At 34.6% G+C, this 25480-nt stretch overlaps 1 long non-coding RNA gene across 1 annotated transcript; it reads left to right on the top strand.

The window, feature by feature from the left end:
- The first annotated feature begins 6771 nt into the window (after window positions 1-6771).
- Window positions 6772-24229, top strand: LOC310880235. Its single transcript, XR_014571562.1, has 3 exons — window positions 6772-7839; window positions 15775-15874; window positions 23282-24229. It is a non-coding gene; the product is annotated as an uncharacterized lncRNA (long non-coding RNA).
- Window positions 24230-25480: the final 1251 nt, after the last annotated feature.

Below are 25480 nucleotides of genomic sequence, written 5' to 3'. Positions count from 1 at the left end.
CTGAATATAGGATAAAAATAATAAAAGGGCAACTGAAACACATTTTTAGAATATTTTTCACACGGTGAATGTAGTTGAAATCCAAATGAAAAGTTGAGATTTGACAAAAAAGATTTTACTTATTTTTTCTCAATGGAAGTGTATTTCATCAGTTATTTTTTGGTAAATTGTCCTTCCCCAAACTCACTTTTAACATTCAACTTGTATACTATAGATGACCTGAGCTGCCTTTTCAGATGGTTTTTAACTGTAGTATTCGTTACCTAGTGTACAAACTGCCTTTGTTGTATTCTGCATCTTTTTTTTTTTCTCCTCCAATATTTATTATTAGCACCTAAGAAAGGGTTAATAGAAGTTATGTAGATAAATCCTTGTCCTCAAATTCTCTCTTGGACTTCCCCCCCCCCCCCCCCCCCCCTTTTTTTCTTTCATGTCAGTTTGCATTTTCTATTTTTTCTCTTTGGTTTATTTTTTAAATTCTTTTTCTGATTTAATATAATTTTCCTACTTTCCTTCTATTTATTTATTTATTTATTTATTTCTGCAATATTGGAAAACTCATACCTATCTTCCTGAGTTCCTCATAACATCATTGTGAAAATTAAAAAAAGCACTTTTGACCAAAGAGAGCAAAGGTGAAGAGAAGGATTCCTTGTTGTTTTCCTTTCTTGCTCTTAACCTCTTTTCTTCTGTGGGCCAGTAAATGTGTTTGACCATGGTGTTGCAATATTGAAGAAAATCTTTTGTCACAAGACAGTCTAGTTTGTGAATATAGGTTTCCTCTGGCACTCTTTGGCTTTCCTGTTTCATGCATGAGGTGTAGTCTTTCTTTTCAGTCAGTATAACCTCAGGCACGCTCTGAAAATGAGCTTCCAACAGAAGCTGTGTTACTTAAATTTAAGATGTCTCAAACTGTGAATGTTATGACTCTCTGTTGTCTGACATAAACTGCATCAAACCCCCTTCCTCAGCTAACAAATTTCCTGAGTGATATTCAGTCATTCATCTTTATTCACCATATTCTGTAACAGAGGATACAGAATCTTCCTCCCTCCCTCCCTCACCTGCCCATCTGCTCAGGCCCCCATGTCAGGTCCAGGGCTGTCAGGCCCTGCCCCAACAAGGGCACAGCAGGGCTGGCTCCAGTTCTGCACTGCCCTGCCCTGCCTGGCTATGATGCCCTCCCCAGCCAGGGCCACCATGACTGACCTAGCTCTGGAGTTGTGTACAACTTAAGTGCAGTTTTTCAGTAGCAGTTTTATAAAAGCTTAGAACAGTTTTACTTAAATTACTCTGTGTAAGGGAATGTGAAATTAAAAACAACAACAACAACTAACAAACAAAAAAAAACCAACAAACAAACAAACAAACAAAAAACTTTAAAAGCTGCTATAAACAAATAAGACTTCAGGTGTGTGCAGTATTCCTAGACAGCATGCATTCAGGAATCTGGTGATGCTCCTTACCCACCAAGATCCTGCTGTGGGGCCTGGGAAGTGCCTTCTCACTCAACTCAGATGGATCCCTTCCGATCCGATCTGATCCCTTCCCTTTCTCTTCTCTTCCTCTCCTCTCCTCTTCTTTTCCTTTCTTTTCCTTTCTTTCCCTAATTGTTTGCACCTGAAGTTACAGAAAGGGATACAAATATTTTTTAGCAGCCCTTAAGAGTATGTCAGAGGCTTTCTGATAGCTATAAAATCTGTGTTGCCAGTAAATAATATCCATGTGGACCCTATCACATAGCTGATAATATATAAAAATCAGATGGGTGAAGCAAGTCTCTTCCTTGAGCCACAAAACCTGTCCCTCTAATAGAAGCTAATGACCATGAGGCAGAAAGGACTGAATAGACATGAGGTAGTTCTTGAATCACTGTAATTTTCAGTCTAGCACATGAAGGTGAAACAAACTTGTCTTTTAGATATTTAATACAGCAAGCGAAAAAGCTGTGATGGCTAGGACCTTCCACAATAACAGCTTAGGGGTGTCACCCTGTGGAAAGCAGTAGCCAACAGTGGAATGGCATGCTAATTAAAGGCAAAAACAACTTCAGCCATCACATTTTAATTCACAACTCCACTTGATAGTCAGATCCCTGAAAGAGAATTATATTGTGTCAATATATTTAGGATAGATATCTCTATCATTTGTCTTAAAATTGTTAGAATAAGTAAAGGTGAAGTGCAAGCATCACCTAATGTTTTTGTACATATATTACTACCGTTCTATTAAACTGTCCACTGAAAATCAAGCACTTTTTCCTTTAGTAATAACCTGCACAACTTTCTAAGGATTTTAAAGAACATAACTTTTTTTTTTTTGATCATCTTGGACAATGACTGAAATGCTTTCTAATGGGAAGAGAACTCCTATATCTCTAACTCCTCTCCACAATACTGTGAACAGTGATGTGTACATCTATGTGAAAAGGAAAGTTTATGCTTAAGTTTACGCATGTGAGAAAGGCTTCTAGAAAGGTTAGTTTTAGATCAGATATTTGGAATAAATTCTTATTATGAGGGTGGTGAGGTACTGGGACAGGTTACCCAGAGAAGTCATGGACGTCCCATCCCTGGAAGTGTTCATGGCCAGGCTGGGTGGGGCTTTGAGCAACCTGGTCTAATGGAAGGAGTGGTGGAAGGGCGCTGGTGGGAGGGGGAAGGGCTTGTAATTAGATGATTTTAAGGTCCCTCCTAATCCAAACCATTACATGATTCCATGATTCTGGATAAATCCACTGGTCCCAAACCAGTGAAAGAAAACAAACAAATAAATAAATAAATAAATAAAAAGAAAGGGAGACTAACTCCTTAATTTTCTCATAAATTAAAACTGCAAGAAAATTTCTGAGCTGAAGTTTAAATTCCTAACAGATAATTTATATTACTAGTATTGGATTTTTCTTTATTTGTTAACTATAAAGGCATTTTGAAGGAGAAGAGAGATTAATAATGTGCACGACAAGAACAAAAAACAGGAGATATACAAACAGGAAAAATGTCCTAAAATTCAAACTATTCCTTTTTTTTCACCAAAGGCAAAAAATGTTGCTTTAAACTATAACAATACTATAAAGTGCTTACATATTTCCCAACCCATGCATAACTACTAGAACTCCCTCCAAAGTTCCACTGTAAACCTAATAATAAGAGAATCTGCGGTGAATTGTCCTTCAGTCTGCTTATGTTAGGATAGAAAGAGGATCTATTATCCAGGAGGACAGTACAGTATAATATACTACTGAACACAGAAAGCTAAATAATCATTTAATTGACTATTATAAATGATGTTGTAAAAACATGTTCAATTAATCTGTTTATGTATTATGTGACTTCCTGAGATCCATAGGTGAAAGGTGGGTTGAAGATTTCTGGTAAGAGAGCTTCACCCTGCTTTGACAGAAGCCTATGACGGCAGTTGAATACAGATAGCAACTTCAGGGCCTATACAGACAGGTGAAATTTATTGAATTTGACATATCTAATAACAGGAACCTTTGTTTGTTGGCCTTACAGTTATTGAAGTCCTTAACTACATAAACTTTCTATTGGCTGTTCTCATTTAATTTCTACAATTTTACATGCAAATTGTTGAAAGAGGAAAAATCTGTGAGTAGTCTTATGAAGAGGCTAATGAATCAAGTCAAGTGTGCATGAGGAAAAATGAATGTCCTCTGCATTAGCATTTTTTCTACAAGAAAATCTAAGAGCACAAAAGGGATATTAACAAAAACAAAAACAACAAAAAAAATTGTTTTCGTTTTTGCTTTTCTTTTTTGTTCTGACTTATTTTCCCTGTGCTATTTACCAGACTTTTGCATACTTAGAAGAACTTTGGAATTTATAATAACAGATATAACTCTACAGCTATTAGAAAAAGAGAGAAGGGATGGCAACAACGATTTCTTCCTTTCCAGTGACTTTAGTACAGTTGGTGACATTATTATAGTATTCCAGTGATGTCCCCAAGCACTTTGGTGTTGTGAGATAACATGAAATAATTTAAATAAAAATATCAACATTTTTTTTTTTAATCTATCACCTCAGTGAAAATATAATTACAACTGATCGTGTCAGGTGTAGACAAAGTTTTATGAAAAAAAAAAAAAACAGAATAAATATCAGCTGTACTCCATCTTTTCAACTCAATGTACCAATCACAACTTATTTTCTGGAAAGCCAGCTAAATGGAATCTACTGGAAAGATATTTGAATGCACAGTTAAATTAAATTAAATTAAATTAAATTAAATTTAAATTAAATTATGCTATTGAAATTTTTAGTAATGCATATACATGATACGTGAAATGTTGAACGTTTATGTTGTCATATCTGTGTTGAAACCCAAGGTAATGATTTCTAAAATTATGTTCATCTTGAAATGGGTAGAATTAGAAAATTATCTTATTATATTTTGAGAGAAAAAATATTTTTTCTTGAGATGAAAAGTGTATGTAATTCACAAGAGATCATAGTGATGGTGCTTGAAATAATGTGTTTTTTTGTTTGTTTGTTTTTTTTTTTTTTTTTTTTTTTCTTTTAGCATTTCATTCCAAGTTCTCCCTCTGTTTGATATGGTGTGCATCTCACTGATGATGAAAGGAGACAGACTAACAGTTCTTTGGAACTTCCACTCCATGGGACCAATATGTTAAAAGCAGGGGGAAGTGGTAAAACACACAATATATTCTATTCTAGATACATTAAGAGGGACTTAGTCTCTATATAAAACTCTTCTGGTACCAGGAGCTTGCAGACACAGTTCGTTTTATATTGCTTTTATACTTATATTGCCTGAAAAAAGCAAATAATAATACTTTGGCTAAAGTATTTTGCAGAAGTACTGAACAGAGCCTGGAAAATTAAGCTATAAATACCTATTTCTTGGCTTAAAGAGTTATTTCAGTCTGATCCAGCCATTTTATTATTATTATTATTATTATTATTATTATTATTATTATTATTATTATTTATTATTATTATTATTATTATTATTATTATTATTATTATTATTCTTTCATATATAATGGTAATGAATTAGTTAGGTCCTATTAGTCTAAAATACATTTCTTTCATATTTCCTTCAACTTTTTAAAACATATTACAGTAATTAGTATGTATTACTATTGTTACTTCACTGTTGTTACTCTACCACCCCCCCCAAGATGAATCCAAACAGAAAGATGTCTGTTTCATATTTTAATAACTGAAAATAGAACATTTTTCCATATTATCTCTGCCTAAATTTATTTGCCATATAACATATCCTACTTGATGAAATTGTGTTATAGGATGTTTTGTTAGCAGCCTTCAAGGCAATCAAAATTCTGACACCATGTATTTAAGGGAAACTGATACAGAAGAACAGAACAACAATTCCACTTATCACAATCATATTATCATTCTGAAAGCAGCTTCTACACTGATGCCATATCTATAATTCTCCAGCAGAGAGATAACAAAAACATAAACTTCAAAGACTCTCCAATAAAAATGTTTTTTGCACTTTTTTGATATATTCACACAGATAAGGTATAGAAACATTACTGTCTTGTTTGGTTAGTAGGTTTCTTAGACCATCATCATAGATGGCTCTTGGCAACTTGTCTTTATTATTTTTAGTGTGTCAGAATTTGTTTCTTTGTTTATTATTTCTTTTTTTTCTAAAAAAGATCTTCTGGACAAAATTTTTTAAGTTTTTATGGTAAAACTGTTATAATAAAATTTAAAGATTCATAGCCCTCTTTCAAAGTTACAGCTGATTTATATGTTTTCGTTTTTTGTTTGTTTTGTTGTGTTTTGTTTATTTTTAAATAGTAAATTATGAAAGCACTTTAATCAAATCATTACTTTGCAAATATGACTTCAGTAAATAGTTCAACACAATAGATTATTAACATTTTCCTTATTCCCCCACCTCCCCCCACTTTTTTTTTTTTTTTCTTTCCTGCTCTTAGATACAGTTATTATTTCAGGTTATTCAAAACACAGTGGACAGAAGTAAACAGATTCAGATTCAGATTCTTCCATCTCTTTATGTTGAATGTACAAAAATTTATTATATTTCCAAATTCTTGTCCTCACAAATTTCATGACTGAGATGAACTTCAATCTCATACTGTTCTTATTCCTTGTTTTAAATTTTCTCTTCTATTCTATTCTATTATCTTCTATCCTTTTTTTTTTTCTTTTTTTTTCTTTTTTTCCCCCCATTATTTATCTATACATTTGTTTTCTTACACATGATACTCCTTCCTATACATACTATCTGTACTCATAGTCTTAGGGTTCTCACACATTCCATCATTATTTCTAGAAGTGACAAAAATAATGTACACTTTTCAGATTCTTTTTGAATTTTATGTATATAAATATACCTTATACCACATTTTGCTAAATTTGTTATTTTAGCAGGGTTGATTCATTTATTTATACATTTTTGTAAAAATAATTTCACTTTTTTTTTTTTTTAATGTTTTATATTCTATGTTTAAACCAGTCTTCTAATAACACTATATATTTGCAAACTAATCCATCTGGTTGATTACCATGAGCATCCCATGTTTAGCATATTACAAACACTATTACCATAGTGTCTCTTGTCTGAGTATTGGTTTGCCTACTTTAAATTTTCAAGGTCTTATCTTGATGTTTAAACTGAGCTATAAAAAGTAGTGACAAATTTCCTACCAAAACATGAAGAATGTTCATCACATATGATTATTTATATTCAATTATAGTAGTAAAGTTTGGGATTCATTTTTCTAAGAAGGATTACAATAACATATTAAATGAGTTGAAACCATTCAATAAAATTAATTGCAGATGTAGTAAAACATAGCTTTTTGGATGACTCAGTGAGATAAAACATTTTGATCACACCAACTCAAATAAAATAAAAATAATTATTGAAATAATTATTGACATTTGTGCTGATTCAGGTAGTTTTTCTTGGTAATAATGTAAACTGTTACATTTGTCCTTTGTCTACCTCCATGTAAACTATCCTTAGCTGAAAAAAAAAAATAAAAATAGAGAGAGAAAAGAAGAGAAAGGAGAAGGGGGAAAAGAGAAAAGAAGGAACACAAGGAGTAAATATAAAAATAGCTAAGAAAAAAATAAAGAAAATTAAAATTAAAAAAATACAAAAAAAAAGAAAAAAACACAAGAGGAAAGGGAAGGGGAAGGGGAATGGGAAGGGAAAGGGAAAGGGAAAAGGAAAGGGAAAGGGAAAAGGAAAGGGAAAGGGAAAGGGAAAAGAGGGAAATTAAAAAAAAAAAAAAGAGAGAAAAAAAAATGATCTAGAATGCAAAATGGACTTACCCTTCTACTTGCTGTCAATATTTTTAGAAATTTTATAGCTCCATATTATCCTTAACTATGTCTTGTTCTTAATAATATTTTTCAGGCCCTCTTCTGTTGTCACCTCAGACCACTAAAATTCTCATTGCAGTCTGTTTCTGCATCCTCATGTGCTCCATCTGGATTGTAAAAGAACACCTGTCAGCAGACAACTTAAAAGGAGATCTGTCAGAAAATACGTATTTTAGAGACATTAATTTGAAAAGTGATTAGTGGAGCTATACCAGAGAGCATCCTGACAATCTGAAACTTTAGGAGGTTAATAGCTTACAGAAATATAATTATCATTTATGGACAGTTCTGATTAATGTTTCAGCAGTTCAGTTCTTTGCTAAAATGTCACAAAAATTGAATGAGTATTCTGGGAATAGTTGGCCTGTTCAGCAACAAGCATTACTATTTTCTTTGTCTTTCATGAACGTTCGCATCCTTGAAGCACTAGATCTATCAGTCAAGTCCAGCTGATCTGTGAGATTAGGTAAGTGAATATATAAAGGGAAAATAAGGCAGTGAAAGAATACTTGGAAAACAGCAAGTAGGACTGCACAATAATGACTAACAGATCTAAGATGCATCATAATTTTAACTGATTTTGAAAAGAAAATCAAAATTCCTGAAGTTAGCCATTTTTACCTATCCATTTTCATGTTTTAACACTCAACTATCCAAATTGTTCATTGTAACTAAATTGTCCCAGTAGGAAAATCTTTTAAATCCCTGAACATACAGCCTAGAATGATTAGAGTATCTTTCTTGAACACAAATATTTTTAATGCCTTTATTTAAAATGTACATTTATCTTCTTTTATCTACAGTCTTTGTGAATAAATAGTAAACTCAGTAAATATTGAATATCATAGTACCCCCTTGTAGATATTTTTTCCATCTAACAAATTACCAAATCACAAGTTATTCATCAAAGTAAGCTATTCCCTCAAACATATACTGTTCTTCTAAAATAACCTAGAAGTTATGGAAAGACCAGGACAAAGCTGCTTGTTTTTTTGTCCTAAAAAATTAAAAGCATAATTCTGGCCACTGAGGACTTTCTATCATTTAGACATCGGCCTTAAAAAAATAGTCACTAGAGTTCATCAATATACTATGATTATATGTTTGATTACTGAAATAATGAATTTCCCCAAAAGACTACTTTTTACCTCATTTAGATTCCTTGCATAGAAACTGTCTTTAAACATTATTCTGCAAACTCTTTTCTGGTAAAGTCTTTCCTTTCTGAGAGTAAAATAATGTTATCCTGGCCTATTTAGGAGTGCTATTAAGACCTATCATTAAGGTACTTCATTTTATGCTTCCTCCTATATCAAAGTTTATCCATCAGCATTTCTTTTCATCAATTAAAACAGAAATGGATGAGACCTAATCATTGTTATGTGGGATTTCTGATTCTGACTTTTCTAAAAAATGCTTTTTTCTGTTACGTAAAAAAGGGCAATAACAATGGAAAAAAATGAGGGTCCAATTCTGTAAAACCCTTTAAAAAGGGTTTTACATAATTTTTACATAATGTAATTTAAAAAAAAAACCAATATAATAAAGTATAATAAATATATATAATGCGGAATATAATTCTTACCTATGAGGTAAGAATAAGGGTTCAATTGCTTTATCTGACCTCACATGGCTTTTTGTTTGTTTGTTTGTTTGATTGTTTGATTTGCTCAAGCTTAAATTTGTGATCTGTGTGATAAAAAATACCCACCAGATTTGGATCTGAGCTGAGCTGGGATACGCCTAGCTTGTAGATCTTGAAGATTTCATGTGCTTAATTGTCAGCCCACAGGGAGCTGTAACCATGCCAAAAAACAAATCTTCAGATGCCCAGGAAACCTTTATGAGTGAAAAGTCAATTGAGTACAGACTGTAGCTTCCTGAAACACCAGATGGCACTTGATCATGGTATTTGATCATCTAGGTATTGAGGGAGCTAGGCAAAATGAGGAGGCATAAGTCCTCTTATGGGTATAGCAGCTGTTTTCTTTCATGGAATGTGTGTATTTGGATTCTGATACTGTGTTTGACCAAAATAAAACAAAGACGAAAAGAAAACTTCGAAGTGTTTCTGTTCCTGTTAGATTTTCAACCTGAAATTCAGATCAAAAAATGTTAGCCTGGAATGGCTTTATTCTTGTTTCTGAAAGTTATCCAAAGGAAAAAAAAAAAACCATCTTCCCCAACCTATTCAGAGTTGGCCTTTGATATTCAGAGCCTATTTCCTTTCACAGGATCTGAGAAAAGAAGATATATTTAAGAGCGACTGTAGAGAAAGAAAATAGCTTATAATCTTAATAGACATTGAAATACAGTTTTAAATATGCATGAATACCATTCATGCAGATTAATATTATTTTTCACAAATGCCAGCCTATATAAATGGCACTGCATTATATCAGTTTTCTATGGCTGACTGTTTTTTTGTACAAGTGTTGGTAACAGCCATATTTGAGATGTGGACCCTTCCAACCCTTTAGTTAACAGAACGCCTCTATACTTAAATTTTCTCCTTCCACTCTGAATACCTATATAAGCTGTTCATTGCAGCAAAGGAAAGTTCTAAAAATGTGATATGTATAACTTGCTTTACAATGTTCTCTTACTTGACTAAACACAAGAGTGGATAGCAAAAGCAAGACCTGTAAGGGATAAAAAGGTATATCTATAAGAAAGTATACATACGAAGATATGTTTAACTCTAGCTTATTTATAATGTAATTAGCAATCACAATGGAATAAAAAACCTTTTAACCCTTTTAAAGTTAACATCTAGGCTCATGTCAAGCCTTTCGTCTACCAGATCCTCCAAGTGCTCTCCACAGTGCTGCTCTCAATGAGTTCTTCTCACAGTCTGTACTCCTGCCTTGGATTGCCTTGACCCAGGTGCAGCACTTTGCACTTGGACTTGTTGAACGTCATTTGGTTCATAAGGGCCTGCTTCTCCAGCCCGTCCAGGTCCCTTTGAATGGCATCCTGTCCTACTGTTGTGACAACTGCACCACTCAGTTTGGTGTCATCTGCAAACTTGCTGAGTGTACACAACAGCAAGTTGAGAACTAACAGAGTAACTAAAATCCATATCAGATATTCCTCTGACCTATTGCAAACACATTTTAGTGCTTATAAAATTTTAATTGCATGTCAGCTGTGTATGGATTCCCCATTCCAATGATGAGTATTTGCCTTGACTGTAGGCAGGCACATTACGTCTTTTATTCCAGAACCTGATCTCTTAAATAAATGTCGTTTGATTCCTAGCTGACATTCCTTTCTCACTCTTCTGTTGTATGAAGTTAATTTTGCACACTGTGTATGAATCAAGTGTCATATTTCATTTTTATTTTTACTGCACACAGTTTTTACTTATGAAAGAGAAAGCAATCTATAGAAAGAAAAGGAAAATTAATGTAGTCAAATTCCATCTGAAGAAGACAGCTACTCCTCGACAGAGACCTTGATCTAAGGATAATTCCTTGTATGTTCCTAACTTGAAAAATGTGAGTCATCGCCAAATACAAATTTCAGATTTGCTGAAGTACAGTCTTGAGTCAGAACAATTATTTTTAAGGCCATAATCCTTTAAAACACAATGAGCATCTAGTGTTATCTTGACGTTTGTGTGTGAAGCAAGTACAGTTAGGCTCACTGATATAAAGCTGGAACTATATTATTACCTGTCCTTTTAGCAATGTAGACATATAATTCATAAAGCAAGCAAATTAAATAGGAATACACCACTGTATTGGACAGAATGATTTTAAGTATCCTTTGGTGACTCATTCTGTTTTATTTTATAATAGACTTTTATATAATACTTTCCTTGAATGTGTCATTAAAAGAGGATGACAGAAGGTAGGAGGTGAGAATGACTGGATGAAGATTCAGCACCAGATTGGTATTCCATTAATATGAGCTACCATTTCCTTATCATCAAAGAAAAACATTTGGTTGGATATCCATAACCATAAAGTTTTATTTTTACTAGAGTCTTACATTAAAATAACTCTACATCCTAGTATTTCACTTTTTTAAAGTGATAATTTATTTATTTATTTAGCGTTGGCAGAGATTCAAACAGAAACATTTTAATTTCTCATCAAAAAGTAAAAAGTATATTCCTATGTTATTCGTATGTCCTGCACAGGACATGGAACATCCTGTACCCTGATTTCTCTTTGCCCCAGACACTTAAAGAGAAAAACAAACAAAAAAAAACCACCTTGTATTAGTTACATTAAATTTTATTAAAGAAATAAAAATGATGTTTATAGCTGTAATTAGACAGTCAAAACCAAATAAACAAAAAAAACAGCCAAAATTGCCAGTAGTTGTAAATCCATAATGGAAATATGCTGATAGTGTTCTCCTCGTACTCTGCTTCTGTAAAAACAAGGGATATTTCACCCGAGCAATAAAGTAATGGTAAGATTTTATTTATTTTATTTTTTTTTCTAGATTAAAGTACAGAGAATGAAGAAACACATTTTCCTCCTTTTTCTAAGAAAATCTCTTAAATTATGTATAGATCAAACCAACAATATTAGGGTGAAAAGGCCTTGGAAGGGTGGAAATGCCTTGCAGAGAGATCTGGAAAGATTGGAGAGCTGGGCAATCACCAACCACATGAAGTTTAACAAAAGCAAGTGCCGGGTCCTGCACCTGGGATGGGGCAACCCTGGCTATACGTACAGACTGAGCGATGAGGCACTGGAGAGCAGTCCTGCAGAGAGGGATCTGGGGGTTGTGGTTGACAGCAAGCTGAATATGAGCCAGCAGTGTGCCTTGGCAGCCAGGAGGGCCAACCGTATCCTGGGGTGCATCAAGCACAGCATTGCTAGTCAGTCGAGGGAGGTGATTGTCCCGCTCTACTCTGAGCTGGTGCGGCCCCACCTTGAGTACTGTGTGCAGTTCTGGGCACCACAGTACAAAAAGGACATTAAACTGCTGGAGAGTGTCCAGAGAAGGGCTACTAAGATGGTAAAGGGCCTAGAGGGAAGGCATATGAGGAGCGGCTGAGGTCACTGGGCCTGTTCAGCCTGGGAAAGAGGAAGCTGAGGGGAGACCTTATCACAGTCTACAGTTTCTTCACAAGGGGGAGTTGAGAGGCAGGTGCCAATCTATTCTCTTTAGTGAGCAGGGTTAGGACCCACAGGAATGGTGTCAAGCTGCAACAGGGGAGGTTTAGGCTGGATATCAGGAAGAGGTTCTTCACCGAGAGGGTTGTTGCACACTGGAACAGGCTCACCAGGGACGTAGTCATGGCGCCAAGCCTGTCAGAGTTTAAGAAGTGTTTGGACTGTGCTCTTAGTCATATGGTCTGAATTTTTGAGAAAACCTGTGGGGAGCTAGGAGTTGAACTCAATGATCCTTGTGGGTCCCTTCCAATCCCTTCCAACTAGGGATATTCTATGATTCTATTGTTGAATTGTAAACAATTTACCTTTTTTACCTTTTTTTTTTTTTTTTCAAGACAGGTGAGATTTTCTTGCATTTTGGTTTTAGTATTGAAAAAAAAAAAAAAGATTAAGTAATTACCAGATTAGTACCTGTGAGGTAGACACCAACATTTAAGTTTTCTCAAATTTATATGCACACCATAACAAGCTTTCTCCTGCTGTTCTTTTTCCTCTCACCTCTGTCCCCTATTTTCTTAATCCTCTGAAGAGAGTAGGTGGGTAACTTTCATTCTGGTCCTGTATAAATTTTTTACTATACTTTCAGCACATTTTATGTATGGCACACTTTGATGGCAATCTAATTGCTATCTCCAAGGCAACTGTCTAGTATTCTGCTTATAGTTATGTTCTTGGAATGGAGAACAAAAGAGTACAGAGTAATTTTTCATAGTATTTCTCCTGCTTTTATGGCAGGGATGTATGGAAAGAGAGAGAAATGGAAGGAAGGAAGGAAGGAAGGAAGGAAGGAAGGAAGGAAGGAAGGAAGGAAGGAAGGAAGGAAGGAAGGAAGGAAGGAAGGAAGGAAGGAAGGGAGGGAGGGAGGGAGGGAGGGAGGGAGGGAGGGAGGGAGGGAGGGAGGGAGGAAAGGTGTTTATGAAAATCTGTAAATAACATGGATATTATTTATGGATTTGGATATATTTGTGAATTGGAGTTTCTTTGAGAATCTTAATGTTCACAAAGTAAGTTTCCACTGAGTTTTGCCATTCCAACCAATACTTCTATTACCAATGCTAATTTAAGTTTTGGAGGAAGAATATAGAAAAATAACCTTACAAATGCTTAGCTGTTATTCAGGGAAAGCAGCTGAGCAGTATTTCTTCTATTACTTCAAGAATTAAACTAGCCAGCAGAACTTGTAATATGTTTGTAACAACAATGGCTCAGGTCTTCCCCTTACTGTGTAAGCAAAATCACCACCAAATAGGAGTTTATATTTATATTTGGAATATAGAGAATTAAGTCATTTCCAGAGGTAAGGGGATCAATTTCTACATGACTAACTCCTCCTCACATGTGAGGGGTCTCCTGCATGCAGCTATTGTACAATTGCTGGCATTTCCATATCCCATCACCAGATGGTCAAGATCCTTTATATAGCTGCTGTCAAATTGGGCTGTTGATCAGTCAGCAAATATGTACTTCACAGTGATTAATCCTGCATGCTGCAGTAAGAAGTTTCTTACAGATCAATTCTTCAGCCTGTTACAGTAAGGACTGAAGGAAAATATTTGTTGTATGCAAAAGGGGGGGGGGGGGGGGGGGGGAGCACAGATACACCTGATGTATTCTCAGGGAGAAGAGGTATCCTGATGTGGATAAAATTAAGTGTTTGAAAAAACACAGAGTTCATGCCATCAGGTTAAGATGAAAGATGAAATTTAATTTTTATTTTTTTTTTTAAATTAAGTATAATTCATATAGAATATATCACTTGTTTCTTTAAATAGAAGAAGCCTCTGTATTCCTGTAAACTTATAGTCAGTCATTGCCTACTGACAAATTAAAGTGACTGGAAATAAAATTTTATATTCCCCATTTTCTTTCTCAGTTCTTGTATATGATATACTTCTCTTCAAATATGGAGCACTCTAAAAGAAAATATATATATATTATATATATATATATTCTGATCTTTTCCTCCTTGTTTTCCAGCTTTTATACATCTTACCCACACATCTACTCTAAATATAATGGCCAGAACCTGAGCTATTTTTTACTTGTTTTAGTGTTGATGAAAACAGAGACAATAAACTAATTATTATACCAGCAACTGAGGCTTTAGAAAACTGAGAAATATCATGAAACTCAATAAAAATCAGAGGAATGTTTAACTCTGTAAGCATTCAATTTGCTTTCAGTGATTTCACTTGCTGAGCATTCTTTTGTATTAAATGTAGGAACAGTGATGCCACAGTTAAAGTGGCGTCAAGTTTTGTTGTCTTTCTGAATTTACAGAAGAGTCATCACTTGTGAGTACAGATTAGGTATTTCCAATGAAAACCCACTTCATTCAGACTTTAATTTAGTAAAAAAATTTCCATCACATTCTCTTTATTAACATTCTGTTCACAGCTTTTCATGACAGGTGGAACTCAGGTCAAGTGCAAGGTCTTATTATCAGGAGATAACTTTAATTTTATTATAACTTTTATTCTGTGTTTGATGCAAACTTGCTGAGCCCATAATGGTTCCAAATTGTTTAAGCTTATCTGCATTCCTTTTTTGTTTGTTTGTTTGTTTTTTAATTTGATGGTGATGGCAAACTCTGGCAAGGTATCACCTGAAAGCTGATGGTTGCATTTACAAAGTGTATCGAGTATCAAAGAGCTGAAACATCTTTCATTGTAAGCTTTGCAACTCAGATGATGAAATAATTTCAAAAGTAAACTTTCTTTACATTATAAAATAAGTAAAATATAAAAAGCAAAAATATTGTATAAATTTGCATACAGTAGAAAATGAAATTTGCAATGGGTTTCATAGCAACTTTAGAAATGCAGGAGAGTGAAGAAACTCTAGAAGCAATGTTTGGCAAGATTTCCCTCTGAAGTCAGTGACAATTTATCCATTTACACCATATATATATATGTATATTTCATGTAAATTTAATACTGTTATTTTATTGTAAACAAAAAATAAATAAATTCCAGTTTTGTCATCAAATGCATGCTGACGTCTACTTCACAGTCCTAGAAAACAAAATTATTTTGTTTATTAATTTCTTTTTTACAATGAAATAAATATTTTTTAATCTAAGTGAATTAGGAAAAAAATATTGATATAATGTTTAATTTTAGAAATCTGATTTGCAGTACATGGTCTTCACAGCATTTCTAAATGTTTTTTGATTTGGAAAATTCATTGAATATTACTTCATCACTAGATTAATAATTATGATAATCTGTTTTAATGTATAATTAATATATATATTTCCGCAGATATATCAACAACACAAAGACAAGACTTCACCATACATCTTAAGATTTCATGAAACCGTAAAGTATTGCCAATTTTTGAAGCTATTGAAGTTACTCTACAGTATGTGTTAGCCTTTATTGCTTTATTTATTGATTTTAATGTATGATGATGAGTTTATGTAAGTGTTGACCCACTGAAATCATGCCAAACCTGTTAAATATGCAAATTTATAGTGAAAAGCACAGATTATTTACCAGTAAATGACAATATGCAGAAAGAAGAAGTGCAGAGAGGAGATACTGATGATTCATATACCCGTTTTCCCACCATTTTTTTGGATCAATCTAGTAAAACATTCCATTTTTCATTTTATGTGCTCAAACAATCCTACATATCTCAGACTCAAATATTCTACAAAGGCTGTTTCAAAGATTATTTTTTTCTTAAGTTCATGTGATTCGTTAATTTTAAAATTATTTAGTGTTGCTGCTCAATACGTAATTTACTATTAGATTCTTTTCATTTGCTTTAGTTTTATAAGACCTCTGTGTTGACCTCTGTGTCTGAAGTAGTCTTGTTTAGAAAACTGACTTTTAGTCTACAAGATTTCCTTCACCTATGACTACTTGAAAGGGTGATTTCTGCGTGTCAGATCCCCCTTCATAACTTTGGTCCTGAACAATGTCATTGAAACAGATCCATTGGTATGCCTTAGAGTGGGGTCCCCATCCTGCAAGATTATTTATTTATTTATTTTCCTGTTGAAGGTAAATTGAATGACAGCACAGCTGAAATCTGATCAGATTAATAATAAATAAATAAATGATGTTGCTTTTAACAGCAATTTAGTCTTACCCAAGAGCTCACTTTTTACCTTGGTCATCATGATTATTTTTAATTATTCCAGCATGCTGTGGTATGTTCCATCTCTTTCAACAAGTATCATGCTTTATTATTCACTTCAGATTTCTAAAAAAAAAAAAAAAAAAAAAAAAAAGGCAAGATAATGAGTTATTCTGGACAAGTAAGTCTGTTCTATGGAGTGACTTGTGATGAGAATTACTTAAGTTTAACATCCAGAGTCTTATGTTGTGAGCAAGGTTGAGTGGCAGGGGAGTTAGGTGAAGGCAGGTAATTCAGGCAACAAGACTGGGACAAATTAACTAAAAGATCCCCTTGTACTTAATCTAAAGTACTCGCTTTTGGTTTACTCTATAACCTCTATGATCTGATTTGTATGGCAGTCTCGGACTGATACCACTGCATCTTCCTAGATGGTGCGGAGGGGCAGGGGTGGAAACAGATGATCTTTGAGGTCCATTCCAACCCAGGCCATTTTATGATTCTCTGATTCCTGCTTGGTTCTGGTAGCAAATAGAGGAAAGTCATATAGAAACAAAAAAAGGATTAAACTACATTTTGATTACTTTGTACTACATAAATACCAAAACCAATAAAATAATTCTCTCTTAAACAGTATTAGAGATCCAAGTCTTTTATCTCTTTTTCTTGCAAAATTTAAAATTATATTAGGTTTGGAATTTTGTTAGTGATAAACAATTGTACAATGAAGTTACATTAATATGTGTAAAACTACTTTGTACAAATAACAGGAGTGAAGTAAATATAGAAAGTTACTGGTTATCTTTTTCCAGGGCTTATGAAAAAAAAACATGTTGAATATAGGCCATAAATTGCCTTCTATAAGGCTTTAATATGAGTATTAGATCTGCAACTGTAAGTAATCAGATTACTTAAAAAGAAAGGGATAGAACTGGAGGTGTCTTAGTGTATTTTTTCTCCAAAATGTTATTGTGATTTAAATGTTTTAATCCACAGTTATTCCTCAAAGATACAGCATGGTTAATGTCAGACTTGCATACTTATTTGACTCACTGAGGGAAAAAAAAAAAAAAGGAAACTAAAAGTTTCATTCATCTGAAAGTTTACTGTTCTGCTTTTGACCATGTATGTTCTGCAGACTTTCCTCTTTAGATATATGAATATGTGATCCAGACTTAGGACACAAAAGTCACTGAAAGAAATATCTTTCATTCTTCTCTCAATCTTTCAGTATTCCCTGTTGCCTTTATACACTACCACGTACAAACAGGTGTTCTGGAAATATGTTATCTGACCAGTAATAGATATTTGCACCAAAAAAAATACCCGTATAATTTCATGAAACTTGGAACTATATTATTCAAAACTGATTGATAATGAGACCTGCTTGCTGAATTAAAGACCTGTCTTACTGTCTTATATTTGCAGTAAGTTGTTTCTGAACAAGAACTACCACTGATTTTGATAACAACAACAACAAAAAATACTTTTAATATCACTTAGTTTACGTGTAGTCAGACATTTGGCACATGGATAATCACTGCCATTACAAGCCCTTCACTAATGAAAACAGGTGCTGTTGCTTATTGTTTAGTGGCTGTGATTTATCATGGAAACTTGCTCTGCCTTTCACATCAGCCTTAATGATGAATCACATGTCTGCTAAAGGTCTGAGGATATTTCACTTCACTTCACTCTTCTGATTCATTCACACAGTAGGTGTCTATTGAAATTTGTGTTTCTGTGCTTGGTCTTACTTAAACCTTTTTTTTTTATTATTACAGGCAAGAAAGCTTCCAGCAGACCTTTTTTAGATCTCAGTGGTGACTGCTTTTGCAGGAGTGACTCAGAGAGCAGGTCTCTTAAAATGTTTATTGCCACATTAAATTAGCTGGACTAATCATAATCCTTCAAATGATAAACGTGTAGTAACTCAGCTAGTATAAGCAGATCTAAGACCAGTCTGTGACTGAAAGGGGCACTTCCATCCCTTCATCCCTGACATATGTATTTAGTGTGCGAATGTTCTCCAAAGCAGCATTCAACAAGTAGGATCAGACCCATAAAATTTCGGGGGGGGGGGGGAGGGGAGGGGGGAAGAGGGACTTGATTTTAAATTTTCAGTCCTTCAGATTAGTTGGCTTATCTGATAGCTGGCTAAGTACTTATATCAGTGCTGCAGTCAGTGACTAAAAGGGGTAGATCTTATTGCTTTTGGTCAGGGCTTACAGAAAATTCAAGAGTAATGTAAGCCAGACAAAACTGTACTCACACCATCCCCAAAGGAAAATTTACCTCTCAGTCCAGAAACCACTGCATCTCCACAGCAAGGGGGTGATGTAGGACACTGTGGGGTGAGAAATCTACTCTTACGGTGGAGGGCTTTCTAAGCCAAGTGTGTAATGGCCAAACATACATGACAATGTCTTACATCTGCCACTTCTGACATACACTGGGAGGACATCATAATGCAGTCTAAGTTCTGCAGCAGAGACACATCCTTCTCCATCTGCAGCATGGAAGTTGAAAAGTTGCTGTTTGGAACCTGCAGCCCCCCCACACCCCCCAGGTCTGCCACCTTCCTCTGGGGTCAGTGCCTTTTTTGCATTTCCTACCCTGCTTCAACCCAAATGAGGGTATTTAAATCAGATTTACTAATTAAAGTGTTCAAGCATTCCTTAGCTAATTTTGCTGGAAACCAAGAAGGGGCTGTTCATAGGAAAAGCTCGTCTGGCAGATGGGAAGGGAAAGGGTGGTTACTTCTACCAGGGAGGTGGGAAAAATCAGCTGGGAGTGAGGTGTCATCACTCCATTTCAGTCAGCACAGCTGCAGACGGAAGATGATTTCTTTCTCCACCCATTGTACTTCATATCAGGGGTAGACTAACTTCAAATCTAATAAGTAGCTTCAGAAGTTTCACAGGATGAATTTAGAGCTTGATGAAGCATGAGTCATATCCAATGAAGGAGGTCAGAAGTACTGCTGTTGAGGTTTACTCCATGGAAATTATGTGGAAGAGGCAAGTTTAAAAGCCTTGGTTAAACAGCTTTTGCATCTCAGAAATTTTCTCATTGCTTATCTCAGTTAAATGAAGAAAGTGAATCCATTGCTTTGTGTGGAATTCTGCAGCGCCAAAATTCATGAATAATTTATGATAAGAAATAAAAATTGTAGAGCATGCTCTCTTAATTCTCTTCACTGAGTATGTTATTAACAAATGATTTTGTGTAATTCAAGGGTAGAATAAATAGATATAGATTTTATTATAACTCAGATATTCTCTCTGTCCCTCATTTTCTCTTCAATACGAGGAGAGTAGTATTTGAAATTAACTTTAGCTTTAAGTGTTAACTACTTAACTTAAAATGGAATAATTTCATATTCCATTTAGTGTTAAGCTAAAGGGAAAAATTACATTTATGATTCCATATAATGCTAAGAAAATACTTTTAATGATTTTTGGAACACAATATGCAGTTTTAAAGGAATGTTTTTGGCTCTTGTTTAACTCCATTAACCTCATGCAAAATATAATTTATTTTTATTTTTGCTCTTGCTCATTCCTTTTCCTGTCATCATTAAATGTTGTGCTGTTCTTAATGATGGCATAAGGAAAGCATAAATTAGGAAGGAGCAATACTTAATCCAGATCAGGTACAGGCAACATAATACCTCCTACTGTGCCTTTAACATCTGTGATATTCAGTATTCTCAGCTGGTCTACCATCTAGTTATTTACAAAACGTCAGCTTTTCACTATCACACAAGAATGGGCATAGTCTGTCTGGCACAGCCTTAGGCAAAAGTCTAGCTATCAGGGACTGGGAATCATTATTCTCGTCTTTATGTTGATCGCAAATATTTTGAAATATTTTTTGAAGGGCTTCATAATGTGATGTGATATTTGGTTAAATTTTACTCTGATATTTGTTGGTCTTTTTCTTTCATGAGATAAATCCATATTCATCATCTTCTAGCATGAAAAAAAAAAGAACAAAAAGCACGCAGAACCAGTCTCTGATAGGATATTTCATACTGTGATAGGACAAAGGATTGGAATTACAAATAATTTATCTTGCAATGCATGTATTAGCCATAAATCACTATCAGATTTTCAGAAACCCTGATATTCTATAAAAAGATTAAAAATCCTTAACTCTTCTTCAGTCCCCCTTCTGTTGTTCCCTATTTCCACTTTTTTTTTTTTTTTTTTTTGTCAGTGACATTAATCATACTGTTTGGAAACATACTATAAAGGCAAAAAAAATATTTCAGATATTTTACTCTGACAGAGGTAAATGTTTCTATGCAAAGAGTTGCTACAACAGGAAGGTCAAATAGTAAGGAACAGTGTATAACAGTAAATAGCACACAGATAGAAATGCAGGAGTGCAGACTGGGTTGGGGATCCTTCTCTGATAAATGCGATGATAGTGCATCTAATTAAATACTAAAGACATACATAGAAACAATGAGTTAAAGTATTTTGTTATAATTTTATATAACGAGTTTTAGAAATGCAAATTCAAATTAGGTGGATTAGGTAAACACAGCAAGGGAGAAGACAGAAGTATTTAAAATAAAACAAAATGAGTTGATTTAGAAAAAAAAATCTGATAACCCTGGGTACAGATGTAAAACAGAAGTTTCCCTATGACTCCTAATTCAGGTTTGGCATTATTTTTCACCTGGAGTTGTGCATCAAAGAGTCCAGAGGAAACAACACTCATATAGCATGTTCTAATGGGATCAGCAGAAATTCATTTTCTTGGGAATAACACGCTGTCCAAGTGTTATTATTTAGAGACTGACTGTTGTAGCAAAGGGGTTTTGAGGTAGCAATACTTTTAAATAAGTCAGATCTCAAACTTTCTTGACACTAATGTCTATGAAACCTTATTTTTCAATGTGGTCATATTCTTTCGTATTTCACAGAGTTACTCTAGATCACACACTAGATATAGTTTTGGAGGAGAAACCATTTTTATTATTATGTGTTGAATTTGATCTAATGATATGTAAAGTAATATGTTAAACAATATTTAAAAATATGGTTTTACATAACTTTCACATCCCCTTTATAAAAATAACAGGTAACCTGAAAGCCCTATTAAAAATTTCCCACTGGTATCTGACCATTTTGCACAGGACCATATGAGACTATTCATCTGTGGATGTATCTCCTATTTCAGACTTTAACTTGGCATTTACAGGTGAAGCCAGTACATAAAGCCACATACCTACATTGATTAGTGTACTGGTACACATACAAAATTTAGACAAAGTTCACTGTTTTCTGACTACTTGTTAAATGGGAAATAAATTTTCCTCATAGTTTCATTCCTTTATGAACTTGATCAAACCTCAGTAGTGCACCAAACTTATGATTTATCTTACTTTCACAGATAGACACACTGAAAAGATGCTTTTGTTTGTCTTTACTTTTTTTTTTTAAATACACATGATCTAAGCCCTGCCAAATCATAAGCTTTTCCTTTATCTTGACAAAAGCAAAATTATAATATACACCAGCTCGGCAATGTTATTTCCTTAGCTTTTGCAAATCAGCACATCGTTTGATAAACACAATAATTAGTACTTTCAGAAAATAATTCCAATAGAGAAGCTTTTCAGCTAAAGATATGATTTTCAGTTCTTTGTAATTGCTCATTATTCCTTTTAACCAATGAAATGTTACTCATTTTCACAGAAAATGTAAGCTTGTCTAGAATAACAACAACAATATATATTTTAAATCCTGTTTTAACTATATATATATATATTTCTTCTATTGATATAAAATTACTCACACAGAAAGTGGTTGTAAGGAGAAAAAAAACACTATTTCTGAGATGTATTATTGTCTTCCAATCTGCTCCTAAATTAAAAACAATTGATGTTAGATGGGTCAAGTCTCTTGTCAATTAACTGGATGTTTGACTGAAGAATTCATCTCACAAAAGGTTTCTGGCCACCATTATCATGTAAAGGTCTTATGCTACCCTATTTGCATAAACCTTTCTAGAGCATACTTAACAGAGGAGAGGAATGGGAAAAGCAGTTGGTAAAAGAGGTGATGACTGACTCCCTTTTAGAGATTATTCTAGGACAGGAATGTGATGACATAAACACAGTATACATTTTGTTGTTCAAAAGAAGTGTTGCCTTCCTCAGTCCAGAGTCCTGGATGTACATGGTTTTCTCTTCTCTTCCTGCACTTCATCTCAGTTCTGTTTCTGAAACACATCTGTGGCATGGAATAACAGGCACACTAAACTATTCCTATGAATAGCTTAGTATGAATTGAATTGTGGCAGAAACAGTTTTGATATGTTGTGTAACCATTAGGCTATATATGTCTTTTTATGAAAGAATCAGACATAGTGTTAAGATCATTTTAAGGTTCTTTTTGTACACACGGCTTTACTCTACATTATGTTGTTCGTTTGTCTGTTGTTTTTTTATAAAAGAAAAAAATGCAAATTAAACTCTTAATAATTATTATTATAGCAACAGCAGCTAGGCTTATATTGCTTCCCACCAGGCTCATGATGTACATTAAGAGCAGCTGTACTAAAAATGAAACAAAAAGAAACTTGTAATTCAAAAATTGAAATTGAATTGAAAAGTGTTACCATGTTCATTAAATATAATCCTATTCTATTCTCCAACAACAACTGCAGAAACACTGCAACAGAAGGAGAAAGTGCTGAGGATATTGTAGGCATCATCTAAGAAAGCAATCTGACTGGGGTCCTGAAATAGAAATTGCTATGGTGCTGGCAAAGGCGACCCATCTTTAAGCACACAGTTATGTCTCTGCTGCGGGTACAGAGAGATGATGACATTGATACTGGATGTGGAACACCTCTTGAACCCATGGGACCACATTTGTGAATCCAGAGAAAGGATGGAAGTGGCTGGCAGCTTGCCTCATTTCTTTTGGTCCACCCTTGTACATGCATGTTATGCTACAGCAATGTTTTAAACCACATTTAAAAAAAAAAAAAAAAAAAGGAGATAAAAAGTAGATTTAGTATTTTCTCACAGGAGGTAGCCTAGAGCCAAAATTTCATCCTGATTGCTCTGTTTTCCTCAATGTACGCTTAAGTGAGTGATATCTGGATCTTAACCATTAAAAGATGTCTCCATTAGAAAGAGATTTTAATTCACTGTCATTTAATTAATTACCTCACTTGTGACTTTCAGTATTTTTCAAGTCCTGGATTTAATCTCTTTACTAATTGTTGGCTGTGCTAGAGATTCAAACTGGAATTTGCCTGTTTTCCTATACCATTATTCATTGTAAAGAATAAGAAAGAATGGAACAAAATATCTGAATGCAGCAGTGATGTGAGGAAAGAACTATTTTTACTGTCTATGTCATAAGAGTTATATTTTCAGTTCCACAGCATGTTTTGTGAAAATATCTTCAAATGTTTAACTTTTTTTTTTTTTTTAATTTAATATTAAGGAAGAATTATCTTCTTAGAGACAATTGTTTGCAACATAATTCTGTTTAAATTTTGGTTTTCTACATTAGAAATCTCTTTTTTTTTTCTGTTGCAAGTTATATATTTTTTTAAAGTATCTGTCACTGAAAATAAATGTATTGGAGATTTTTCATAGTTTTTGAAATAGTAATGATATTCTTGATAATTCCTGGAAAGCATAGCACAGTTAGAAGTGTTATTTGTTCAACGTTATGTGTAGACATGGTTGGAGAGGCCTGTGTCACAATCAAAGAAAAAGCTTCCTAACAGGGCCTTACTACATAGCTGTATATAGGTCTCCTTATTGTCTATGTCCCTGAAAGCTGTTCTACTGTTGAATCAAGCCATAATACTTTCTTATTTTTATTCTGTCATTTTTCCTGTGTATATCATCACTGCTTAGATTCTTATAATAGAAATGTGCTCTACTGTCCCATCTTAAAGCTTTATGATGTGTACAGATCACATATTCACACACAAACATACATGCACAAACACCAGCAGTGCTTTTTGTAGTACCTTCTTTTGTTTATTTCTCTCTTGAGTGCTATTGGAATCAAGACCTCTACCACATTACAAGGACTATCGACCTGTTGTGGTTTAACCGGGATGGCAGCTAAGCACCACACAGCCGTTCGCTCACCCTTCCCACTCCCCTTCAGTGGGATGGGGAAGAGAATCAGAAAAAAACGTGAAAGCTTATGGGCTGAGATAAAGACAGTTTATTAGTACAGAAAAGAAAGAAAAATCATAGAATCATAGAATATCCCGAGTTGGAAGGGAGCCATAAGGATCATCAAGTCCAACTCCTGGCACCGCACAGGTCTGCCCAAAAGTTTAGACCATGTGACTAAGTGCACAGTCCAATCTCTTCTTAAATTCAGACAGGCTTGGTGCAGTAACTACTTCACTGGGGAGCCTGTTCCAGTGTGCGACCACCCTCTCGGTGAAGAACCTCTTCCTGATGTCTAGCCTAAACTTCCCCTGCCTCAGCTTGACACCATTGCTGTGGGTCCTATCACTGGTGATTAAGGAGAATAGGTCACCTGCCTCTCAACTCCCCCCTCACGAGGAAGTTGTAGACTGTGATGAGGTCCCCCCTTAGCTTCCTCTTCTCCAGGCTGAACAGGCCAACTGACCTCAGCCACTCCTCATTCGTCTTCCCCTCTAGACCCTTCACCATCTTTGTCGCCCTCCTCTGGACACTCTCCAACAGTTTAATGTCCTTTTTGTACTGTGGTGCCCAGAACTGCACACTGTACTCGAGGTGAGGCAGCACCAGCTCAGAGTAGAGCGGGACAATCACTTCCCTCGACCAACTAGCAATGCCGTGCTTGATGCACCCCAGGATACGGTTGGCCCTCCTGGCTGCCAGGGCACACTGCTGGC

Source organism: Anser anser, assembly GCF_964211835.1.
Source record: "Anser anser genome assembly, chromosome: 1".
Taxonomy (NCBI): Eukaryota; Metazoa; Chordata; class Aves; order Anseriformes; family Anatidae; genus Anser; species Anser anser.
Note: the sequence above shows the minus strand (reverse complement) of the source record. Positions and strands in the feature narration are given on the sequence as shown.